Raw genomic sequence first — 10,699 nt, forward strand, 5'->3', positions numbered from 1 at the left:
CAGAGTAGCCGCCGCCGCCGGAGCCAACCCGCACCCCAAGGTAGCCGCCAGTTTTTCTTATAAAACTGATCGGTTTTTTTCGAAATGCTAGATCTGTTTTTTTATTAGATCTGGTTCGCTTTAGTTTTTTTCCGGTTTAGTCTATTTAGCGGACGTTCGTTCGTACGTTCGTTTTAACAAACGGTTTTCGTCATTTAGCCGCAGACAGCGAACGTTCGTTCGTTAGCCTGTTCGTCGTTTTTCTTTTTCTCGGATTTTCCGCGATTATTTCTGATCGCGATTTCGGATCCGATTAAGTCGTGTGAACTCTTATAGTGGTAGACTAGCAGATGTAGGGGAAAGTAGGTGTAATTGTCTACCCATCGTAAGGTGTAAATGCTTCTGAAAGACTATGTCTCGGTCATCCGTTTCTCAAACATCATGTAGTGCGACAATCCCAACGGAGGAGATCGAGTCTTGCGGGGAAAAGTGCACAAACCTCTGCAGAGTGTATAAATTAATCATGGTTAGCCGTGACCCCGGTTATGGACGTTTTGAGTATCTAGTACCTGGATTATCATGTGAATCTCATCTTGTTACTTTAATGAATTTTGTTGGGTTTAATGTGTGACACCCCAAAAATTTAACCATGTTTTGAATTATTAAAATTTTGCCAGGAGTTTAAAATTTTGCTTTCTGTATTTTCTTTTGGTTTCAGAACCCCTTTTTCTTTAATATTGTGGAGTTTTACCCCAAGTGGAAACTTTCCAAAAATATTATTGGATTTCCATACTTTCTCAATCAAACAATTCTTAATCAGTGGGTTTATTTGCATAATTGTTTTTCCTGAGCTTTATTCTTTTAAAATGAATTTTCATAAGTTTTGGAGCCTCTTTTACACTACAACCATTTGATAAATGCATCTAAAATTTTCACCAAAATTTGGGGATGACATATGATGTCCCTAAAGCACTTTTATGCAAAAAGATCTTCTGTTCATTGGGGATTTTGAGCTCTACACCAAACTTTCAAATCTAGTCCAGTGGGCAATTTTGCACTACAACCTATTTAAATATTTCTTTAAAACTTCCACCAAAATTAGGGAAGGTCAGTAAGAGTATATTATCCACCTTGATGCAAAAACCCAGTTATGTCCTTTGAAAATTTTGAGTGAATCAACCTCAGTTTCATTCTGGTCCAACTTGAGGATTTGTACTGCAACCATATTTTTACTTGCTCTTTTACCCACGGTTCTTTTTCCTACTTGTAGTCCTTCCTACAAAACCCTTAAGTGCAAGAGCATGAACCCATTGGGATATTTTTGGTCCATGAAATAACAGCCTTTAGTTTCTGCCCAAAACTGACTTTCTCAAATAATTGCACTTACAAGTTTCTTCCCTTGGCAAACTAACCTGGCCACCATCACCTACAACTAAAGAGACCCCAATCTGGAGATTTTGACCACTCCAAGAAATGCCTAGGTGCCCTTGGCGTTTTGTCAAACACCTTGTAGGCATGGCCAATTTTGGCATGGTTTTTAGTTAGCATTGCAAGCTTGGTCTCCTGGCCTAACCCGTGGTGCCCTACAGCACCGCCGTCAGAGCCCCTTGGCGGCACGTCGGCGTCCGAAGTGGGCTCCTGCCATGGTCGGCGCCGCCCGAGCCGCAGCCACGCGCCAACTGCCCCCTGGAGCAGTTCAAGCTTATCCTCGCACTCGTGTGCAAGCGCTCGTCGGTGCCACGACGCCCTGCCGTAACAGAAACGGTCGGCCGGCGATCTTATCCCCGGCGATGGCGGAACCGACCTAGCTACGTTATAAATGGTGACCCTGAGCTCCTCCTAGACCCCAGGTAGCCTCAAGCCATCCCCCTAGTGCTCCCCTAGCCCGCAATTGACCAAGGGAGGCCGTCTCCCATGTCTCCGGCCAGCTCGGCCACCGCCACCTTCCGGCCCCGTTCGTCACCACCAGGCCCTCCCCCGTCCATCAGACACCACCACCCGACTCCCCTTCGTCTTGCGGAGCCGACCAAACCCCCTGCTGCGACGGAGAGCCACCGTAGCCCAAAAACCCCAATCCACCCGAAGCCACTAGCCGCCGCGAAGCTCGTCCCCGGCGACTCCCTCCGTCCCCACCTAGCTAGCAACCACCGGGAGGACCGCCCGGGACCCGCGGATCCATCCCCGCCCTCGGCTTCCCGTGAGGGACCGCCGTTCGCCGATGAGCATCGCCGGAGTCCCACCTCCGCTCGGGCAGAGGAAGAGGGGGGAGAAGACTAGTCAAACCCGACCAGTGGGCCCCCTGGACCCACTGTCAGTGACCCACGCGCCGTCCACGCTGGATAAGTGGAGACGTAAAATCAGAGTACGTGTTCGACGTGTGCATATATTCGAAACGTTTTTCTTTTTCTGTTTTATTTTAAAAACAGAATTTGACCAAAACTTTGACTGTCTATAACTTTTTAAATATAACTCCAAATGAGTTGATTCTTTTTCCTACCTCTCTCAAATATTGTCTAGTTTATTTTCATATTTATTGGAAAAAAATTCAGACAACTTTTTGGTACTGTTTTTGAAACTATATATTGATTCAAAAATATTTTTAATAGGATATTTGGAGAGAGAAGAAAACTTTCAAAGTTTTGGAATGCACCCTGCCTCCCCACACCTTGAAGGCAAGCATTCTGAACCCTGGCATAATATGGTCGTGTGTTGTTTGATACAGTTACAGCACCTCTCGTCTCGGAGTTTTTGTTATATTTTTTTTGTGATGATACGTTCAAACTCATGAGTGCATATTGATAGTTTCATGCTATTGGAGTTTGATATGATTGGGATAGTAGTCACCATCATATGCCTCTCATGCATACCGGAAGGAAACCGGGAAAGCCTCTGTCTTGGGTAGACACGAGCTTGTCTCCGGTCGTTGAGACGATTGTGTCTGGTACGGCATAGTGAGACATGATGAGTGGCGGTTATGTATGTTGGTTGAAAATATATTTGTTATGCTAATCGTGCAGGTAACACCTAAACCTCCTGAGTCAACTGTAGATCGAGTCTTGTTCCAGTAACCCCCATGCTTGTTCCATGCTACCACTTGTCCCTGCCGTAGGTAGGGTACGGTTCAGTAGGTTGTCAACCCCTTTCTAGCACACACCGTACAGAGGGGCCGGGATGAGGGTTCCATGGCCATGGATTAAAGCCAGTCATCCAGTAAGGGGGCATGGGTGTTTCGGTTGTAGCCGAGGGGGTGGCTCCCCCAGTTTGCGCGCGGTATAAATTTTGTGATCCCATGCTAATCGAGGTTGTATCCTCCCCACTTAGAGTTTTGCTTAACAGTGTCGTGGGTGATTCCAGACACCGATGAGCCAAGCTGGTGTGTGCGGTTGGGTGTGTTTTCAACTAAAAGACCGTAAGCGGAATTAGTCCGGATGGACTAACGGAATCCGTTACTCGTGGGTAAAGAGTACACCCTCTGCAGAGATTATATCTATTCGAGTAGTCGTGCCCATGGTTAAGGACTACAGTATGGGTTGGGTCAAGTGTCGGTCTTAGTGTCGGTCTTCGGAGGAAAAACAACTAAGTCAAAACATTTATTATGACCGATGACATATGATGATTATGATTATTATTATTGTGAACTAACTATTTTCATTACTTGATTTATTGAGTATCCCTGGGACGGTTCTACCTCTTGGTTATTCACTGTGTTTTCTCCTATTATAAGCCCTTTATGTGGTGTCGCATAGACGCCCGACTGTGGCATGTTTTGTTATTTATTTACCATATAAGCCCTTTATGTGGTGTCGCATAGACGCCGGACTGTGGCATGTTTTGTTATTTATTTACCATATAAGCCCTTTATATGGTGTCGCATAGACGCCCGACTGTGGCATGTTTGTTAATTATTTACCATATAAGCCCTTTATGTGGTGTCGCTGAGACGCCCGACTGTGGCATGCTTGTTATGCATTTACTTTATAAGCTCTTTAGGTGGCATCGCATAGACACCCGACTGTGGCACGTTTCTTACTTATTTCTCTTATGAGCCCTTTCTATGGTGTCGCTCAGACGCCCGACTGAGGCATTCTATTTCTACTCTCTAATTGCATTATTCATGTGCTACGTGAATAACTTGTTTGTGTGCATCAAGGATTTTATTTTTGTGACTGACGTTGTGATCATAGAATATTTCAGAGCATGATTATCGTTTGTTATATTATACCTGTGTTCATAATATTTGCGAGTACATTCAAAGTACTCACTCGCTTGTCCCTGGCTATTGTCTTGGCCAGATTTCTTGCTTGGAGAGGAGCGTTGCGATGACAGCCCCGGAACCTAATCAATGGTGATAGCAGCCTCGCGAAGATAGGAGTTAACCTGGTCAGTTGTTCCCGTGGGAAATGGAGTCCCATAGACATTGATGATCCACAAACCGCTTCCGCCATCAACCATTAGAAACCTTGTGTTGTACTCATAGGCCAGAATGGTCTTGTACTACATATTATGTATTTTGCTTGGAGTTATAGTATCAAGTTTGTGTCTCGTCGGCTAACAGTAATCCTGGGGCTGGTGAGCATAAGGGCCATTTTCTGGGAAATGAAAATCTCGAAAACCCGGTCCTGACATAATGATGATGCTTAATTGGGATTGAGTTGGGTGAACCTTCTCAATGTTTAACAACCACCATGATAGTTAAATAAAATTTATTCCTTTGCAGTAGGGAAAAATTAGCTTTATGCAAAACTGTAACCATAGAGCCTTCCACCAGCCATATATGCATGTAGTATAGCATTATTCTTTCATTACTCTCTATGTGTTACATTGCCAGCATATTCCATGTGCTGACCCGTTTTCGGGCTGGAACGTTCATGTTGCAGACTTTTCAGACAACGAGTAAGGTGCCTTAGGTCGTGGTCTTATACTCAGTGATGCCGTTGGAGTTGATGGACTCGCTTATCTTCCAAGCCTTCTGCTGTTATCGTTATTAGATGGCCTTAAGACATAGTTATTGTAGTAAGTTCTCTTTTGAGACATTCGATGTAATAAGTGTGTGATTGCTACTCTGTTATAAATCCTTCAAGTACTGTGCGTGTCAGCATTACTGATGCAGGGATGACACTAAAGCACGAAGATCAGACTATTTGAGGTTTGGTCGCTACAGTTCCATAATGCATCATCCCGCAACTAACTCATTAGTCACAATGCTTGCAAGGCTTATAGTGATGTGCATTACCGAGAGGGCCCAAAGATACATCTCTGATACACAGAGTGACAAATCCTAATCTTGATCTATGCCAACTCAACAAACACCATCGGAGACATCTTTAGAGCATCTTTATAATCACCCAGTTACGTTGTGACGTTTGATAGCAGACAAGGTGTTCCTCCGGTATTCGGGAGTTGCATAATCTCATAGTCTAAGGAACATGTATAAGTCATGAAGAAAGCAGTAGCAATGAAACTGTAACGATCATAATGCTAAGCAAACGAATGGGTCTTGTCCATCACATCATTCTCCTAATGATGTGATCCTGTTCATCAAATGACAACACATGTCTATGGTTAGGAAACATAACCATCTTTGATAAACGAGGTAGTCAAGTAGAGGCATACTAGGGACACTTTGTTTTGTCTATGTATTCACACATGTACTAAGTTTCCGGTTAATACAATTATAGCATGAATAATAAACATTTATCATGAAATAAGAAAATATAAATAACAACTTTATTATTTCCTCTAAGGCATATTTCCTTCAGTCTCCCACTTGCACTAGAGTCAATAATCTAGTTCACATCGTCATGTGATTTAACACCAATTGTTCACATCTTTATGTGATTAGTTCACATCTCCATGTGACTAACACCCAAAGGGTTTTACTAGAGTCAATAATCTAGTTCACATCGCTATGTGATTAACACCCAAAGAGTGATCATGTTTTGCTTGTGAGAGAAATTTAGTCAACGGGTCTGCCACATTCAGAGCCATATGTATATTGCAAATTTTCTATGTCTACAATGCTTTCATGGAGCTACTCTAGCTAATTGCTCCCACTTTCAATATGTATCTAGATCGAGACTTAGAGTCTCCAGACCGGTGTTAAAGCTTGCATCGACGTAACTCTTTATGACGAACTCTTTGTCACCTCCATAACCGAGAAACATTTCCTTATTCCACTAAGGATATTTTTGACCAATGTCCAGTGATCCACTCCTGGATCACTATTGTACCCTCTTGCCAAACTTATGGTGAGGTACAAAATAGGTCTGGTACACAACATAGCATACTTGATAGAACCTATGAGTGAGGCATAGGGAATGACTTTTCATTCTCTTTCTATTTTCTGTCATGGTCGGGTTTTGAGTCTTTACTTAATTTCACACCTTGCCACACAGGCAAGAACTCCTTCTTTGATTGTTCCATTTTGAACTACTTCAAAATTTTGTCAAGGTATGTACTCATTGAAAATATATCAAGCATCTTGATCTATATCTATAGATGTTGATGCTCAATATGTAAGTAGCTTCATTGAGGTCTTTCTTTGAAAAACTCCTTTCAAGCACTCCTTTATGCTTTCCAGAAAATTCTACATTATTTCTGATCAACAATATGTCATTCACATATACTTATCAGAAATGTTGTAGTGCTCCCACTCACTTTCTTGTAAATACAGGCTTCACCGCTGTCGGTGTACTAGAGTAGGGGTACCCTAGTATCCCGAACCTGTGCACGGGCAGTCGCAGCACCCCGCGGCAGGGCTTGCCGGGTGACCGCCAAGGTCCTCCGTGGTTCCTTTGGAGCCATTCAAGAACAAAGTATTCAAGCCAAGGAGACAAGGCCCCGGCAAGAGGAGCTTGCCGGGAAGGCCAACCAGGGCATCTCAAGGAACTTGCCGCGACGCGCCACGCGTCCCGGCGAGGCCCGGTGAGCGACAAGCTTACGGACGCGACAAGACAACGACCGCGGCAAGGCGCTTGCCGCGGCAAACTACCACTTTGTACTCGTGCTCCAGCACATCCACCAACGTGTCGCCCTGGGACCTTTCCAGGCGCGCGTGGCAAGAGGCTGTGCAGCTAGCGGTGCGCGGTGGCAAGCGGCGCTGACAGGATTGCCATCATGGCAAGCGGTGGCGTCCCTGACGGTCCCTTTTTTTTCACTGTTTGGGCGACACAGACGGGCATTTAATGCCTTTGTCCCCTGTCGTCAGGGTTAGGTATGATACACTGTACAGGTAGTTGTACCAACCGCAACACCTTTCCATTTTTACCCTTCTCTGCGTTGCCACCTGTCGGTGACCCCTTGAGCATATAAAAGGAGGCCCATGCGCAATGTAGAAGGGGGGTTCGAAAACAGAAAACACTCACGCTCGGTCTCGTTAGCAGCTAGTGTGTACTGTAGCACCCAGCGCTCCCGAGCAAGAACTCAATACACTCAGACATGCAGCAGTAGGAGTATTATCTCTCCGGAGAGCTCCGGAGCTGGGTAAACTGCTCGTGTGCTTCGCCTCGATCCGCTCTTCGTGCGACCTCCGCCCCCCGCCGAACCGAAAGGGGCTCGGTCCGCCGGCCCCGTAGGTGCTCGTGGGTCAGTTTCCCTGACATCTATGGCGGAGGAGTAGGTTCCCTTATCCGCTTGGCGGGGGTAGTGGCAGTGGTCTGAGACGGCCCAGCTCCGGCCGCCGCCGCGGTGTGAGAAGCGGCAGGAGCAGAAGCAGTGGTCCGGGAGGACCCCGCTCCAGTTGCTGCAGCGGCGTGAGGTGCTCCCGCGGCAACAGTGCTTGCCATGGTGGAGCGCGTCGCACGGCGCGGCGGCTGTTGACTCATCTGCCGCCCCGCTATGTTCCCGGCCTTGCGGAGGCGCCTTCTTGGTGGGGCTGGGGGCTGTGCTTGCGGCGAGCTGTCTGAAGATGAGGAGGAAGAGGAGTTGGTCTTCAACGAGCCGCTCGCACCCTCGGCGGGCTCGCTCGACTCGACTTCAGGCCCGGCAAGCCCTTCCTCGCTGGCAAGCCACTCTCGCTCCGCAAGGCTTGCCACCTCTGCTGCCTCTGCCTCCTCCACGGTGAATCCAAACTCGCGCGCGGCAGCGGCTGCCGCCGCCTCTTCCAGCCTAGTGGCAATGCGCTGCATCTCCGCATCGGTGGTGTCGCGAGTAAGGCTTTTCTGTTCATCGAAGCGGACCGGCACTTCTACCAAGCCGTCAAAGAACTCCTGCACAACATCGTCTGCATGCTCTTGCCAAGTTGGGACAATTCCATGCGAATCGCACAGTGACATCATTGCACGGATGCAGTCGAGTGAGGAGTTGTTGCACAACGGAACGACACCCCTCGGCAACCTGAACACTTCGGGATGTTGAGGGTCGTGTTTGAACAGTTCGAGGAGCATCGCGTCCAGTTCCAGGACAGTGAAGTTGAAGTTGAGGCCTGGGCGCAGCCTCATGATATCCGCCGCATTCTGGAACTCCCAGGCGGGTCTCCTCCTCTCCTGCAGGGGGGCGATGCGGCGGCGAAGAAAATCTGCGCCAACGGCGCCTACAGTGAGCCCGGCAAGCCTGAGGCGTAGGATCCGGGTGACGGCAATCTTCAGCCTATCGTCTTCCGGGGCCACGCTGCTCCAATCGTTGCCGCGCGCTACTAGGGCTTGGCGCTGGGCGGTAAATGGCTGCGGGTTCTCCTCGACAATCCAGCACCAGTCTGCTCTCCATTCTTCCCACTTGCTGCGGAGCTCTCCCTCCAGATAAGCTTCTTTCTTGCCAGCTCTTGAGATCCAGGTGATTCCGCCAGATAAAGGCTCCCCTCTCTCAACTCGGGGCATAAAGAAGTGGCGAAAAAGAGCTACATTTGGATAGACTCCGACAAAGTTTTCGCAGAGATGTGCGAAAACTGCCATGGTCAGAACGGCATTGGGGGTGAAGTCAAGGAGGCGGAACCCGTAGGTGTTCATAATGTCGCAGAAAAATTCAGAGAAAGGCGGGCAGAGCCCGCAGTAGAAAAACAATGCGAAGAAGGGATATCCATTCGAAGCTCATTCCGAAGCGGCGGCTGAGAGTACCTTCGTGCACGGATGCGCTCGCGTCTCCGTCGACCAGAAGAGGTAGTAACACTCCCTCAACTCCTTCGCGGCGAGCTTGGGGAGAAGATTGCCCGCTCCTTTCGCAGCGCCATGAGCCGCTGCGCCTTGGCCGACTTCACGACCTTCCCGGCTTTAAGAGCCATGGCGGAGGTGGTGAGGGAGATTGACAGCATCGGTGGTGCCAGTGGCGACGGGGGGCGGAGCGCTGCTCTCTTTCGGCTTTGGGAAGAAGGGGGGAGCGGCGGAGGTTTTTTGAGATTGGAATAGCAACCGGCGAGATGGGCGAACTGCCCCTGTTTCCCCCATTTATAAAGGGGGAGGGGTGGACGTTCCGTCTTTCCGAATAAAGAAACCACCCACGATCTCTCCCACGACGCCGCGTTCGACGCGTGCCGTTCGGGGAGGGCGCGGTGGATACGGCGTAAGATATGGCGTAACCCAGGCCGCGCGTGCCCGTGCCCTGTTTTGGGCTTGGCCCAACAGCGCTCGGCACCGTGTGTGGCCCAAGCCCGGGGGCTCCTGTCGGTGTACTAGAGTAGGGGTACCCTAGTATCCCGAACTTGTGCACGGGCAGTCGCAGCACCCCGCGGCAGGGCTTGCCGGGTGACCGCCAAGGTCCTCCGTAGTTCCTTTGGAGCCATTCAAGAACAAAGTATTCAGGCCAAGGAGACAAGGCCCCGGCAAGAGGAGCTTGCCGGGAAGGCCAACCAGGGCATCTCAAGGAACTTGCCGCGACGCGCCACGCGTCCCAGCGAGGCCCGTTGAGCGACAAGCTTACGGACGTGACAAGACAACGACCGCGGCAAGACGCTTGCCGCGGCAAACTACCACTCTGTACCCGCGCTCCAGCACATCCACCAACGTGTCGCCCTGGGACCTTTCCAGGCGCGCGTGGCAAGAGGCTATGCAGCCAGCGGTGCGCGGTGGCAAGCGGCGCTGACAAGATTGCCATCGTGGCAAGCGGTGGCGTCCCTGACGGTCCCTTTTTTTGCACTGTTTGGGCGACACAGACGGGCATTTAATACCTTTGTCCCCTGCCGTCAAGGTTAGGTATGATACACTGTACAGGTAGTTGTACCAACCGCAACACCTTTCCATTTTTACCCTTCTCTGTGTTGCCACCTGTCGGTGACCCCTTGAGCTTATAAAAGGAGGCCCATGCGCAACGTAGAAGGGGGGTTCAAAAACAGAAAACACTCATGCTCGGTCTCGTTAGCAGCTAGTGTGTACTGTAGCACCCAGCGCTCCCGAGCAAGAACTCAATACACTCAGACATGCAGCAGTAGGAGTATTATCTCTCCGGAGAGCTCCGAAGCTGGGTAAACTGCTCGTGTGCTTCGCCTCGATCTGCTCTTCGTGCGACCTCCGCCCCCCGCCGAACCGAAAGGGGCTCGGTCCGCCGGTCCCGTAGGTGCTCGTGGGTCAGTTTCCCCGACAACCGCAAGTCTGTATAAAACCATATGCTTTGATCACTTTATCAAAGCATATATTCCAACTCTGAGATGCTTGCACCAGTCCATAGATGGATCGATGGAGCTTCCTCACTTTGTTAGCACCTTTAGGATCGACAAAACCTTCTGGTTGCATCATATACAACTCTTCTTTAAGAAATCCATTAAGGAATGTAGTTTTGACATCCATTTGCCAGA

This window comes from Triticum dicoccoides, chromosome 2B (genome assembly GCF_002162155.2).
Source record: "Triticum dicoccoides isolate Atlit2015 ecotype Zavitan chromosome 2B, WEW_v2.0, whole genome shotgun sequence".
Lineage (NCBI taxonomy): Eukaryota > Viridiplantae > Streptophyta > Magnoliopsida > Poales > Poaceae > Triticum > Triticum dicoccoides.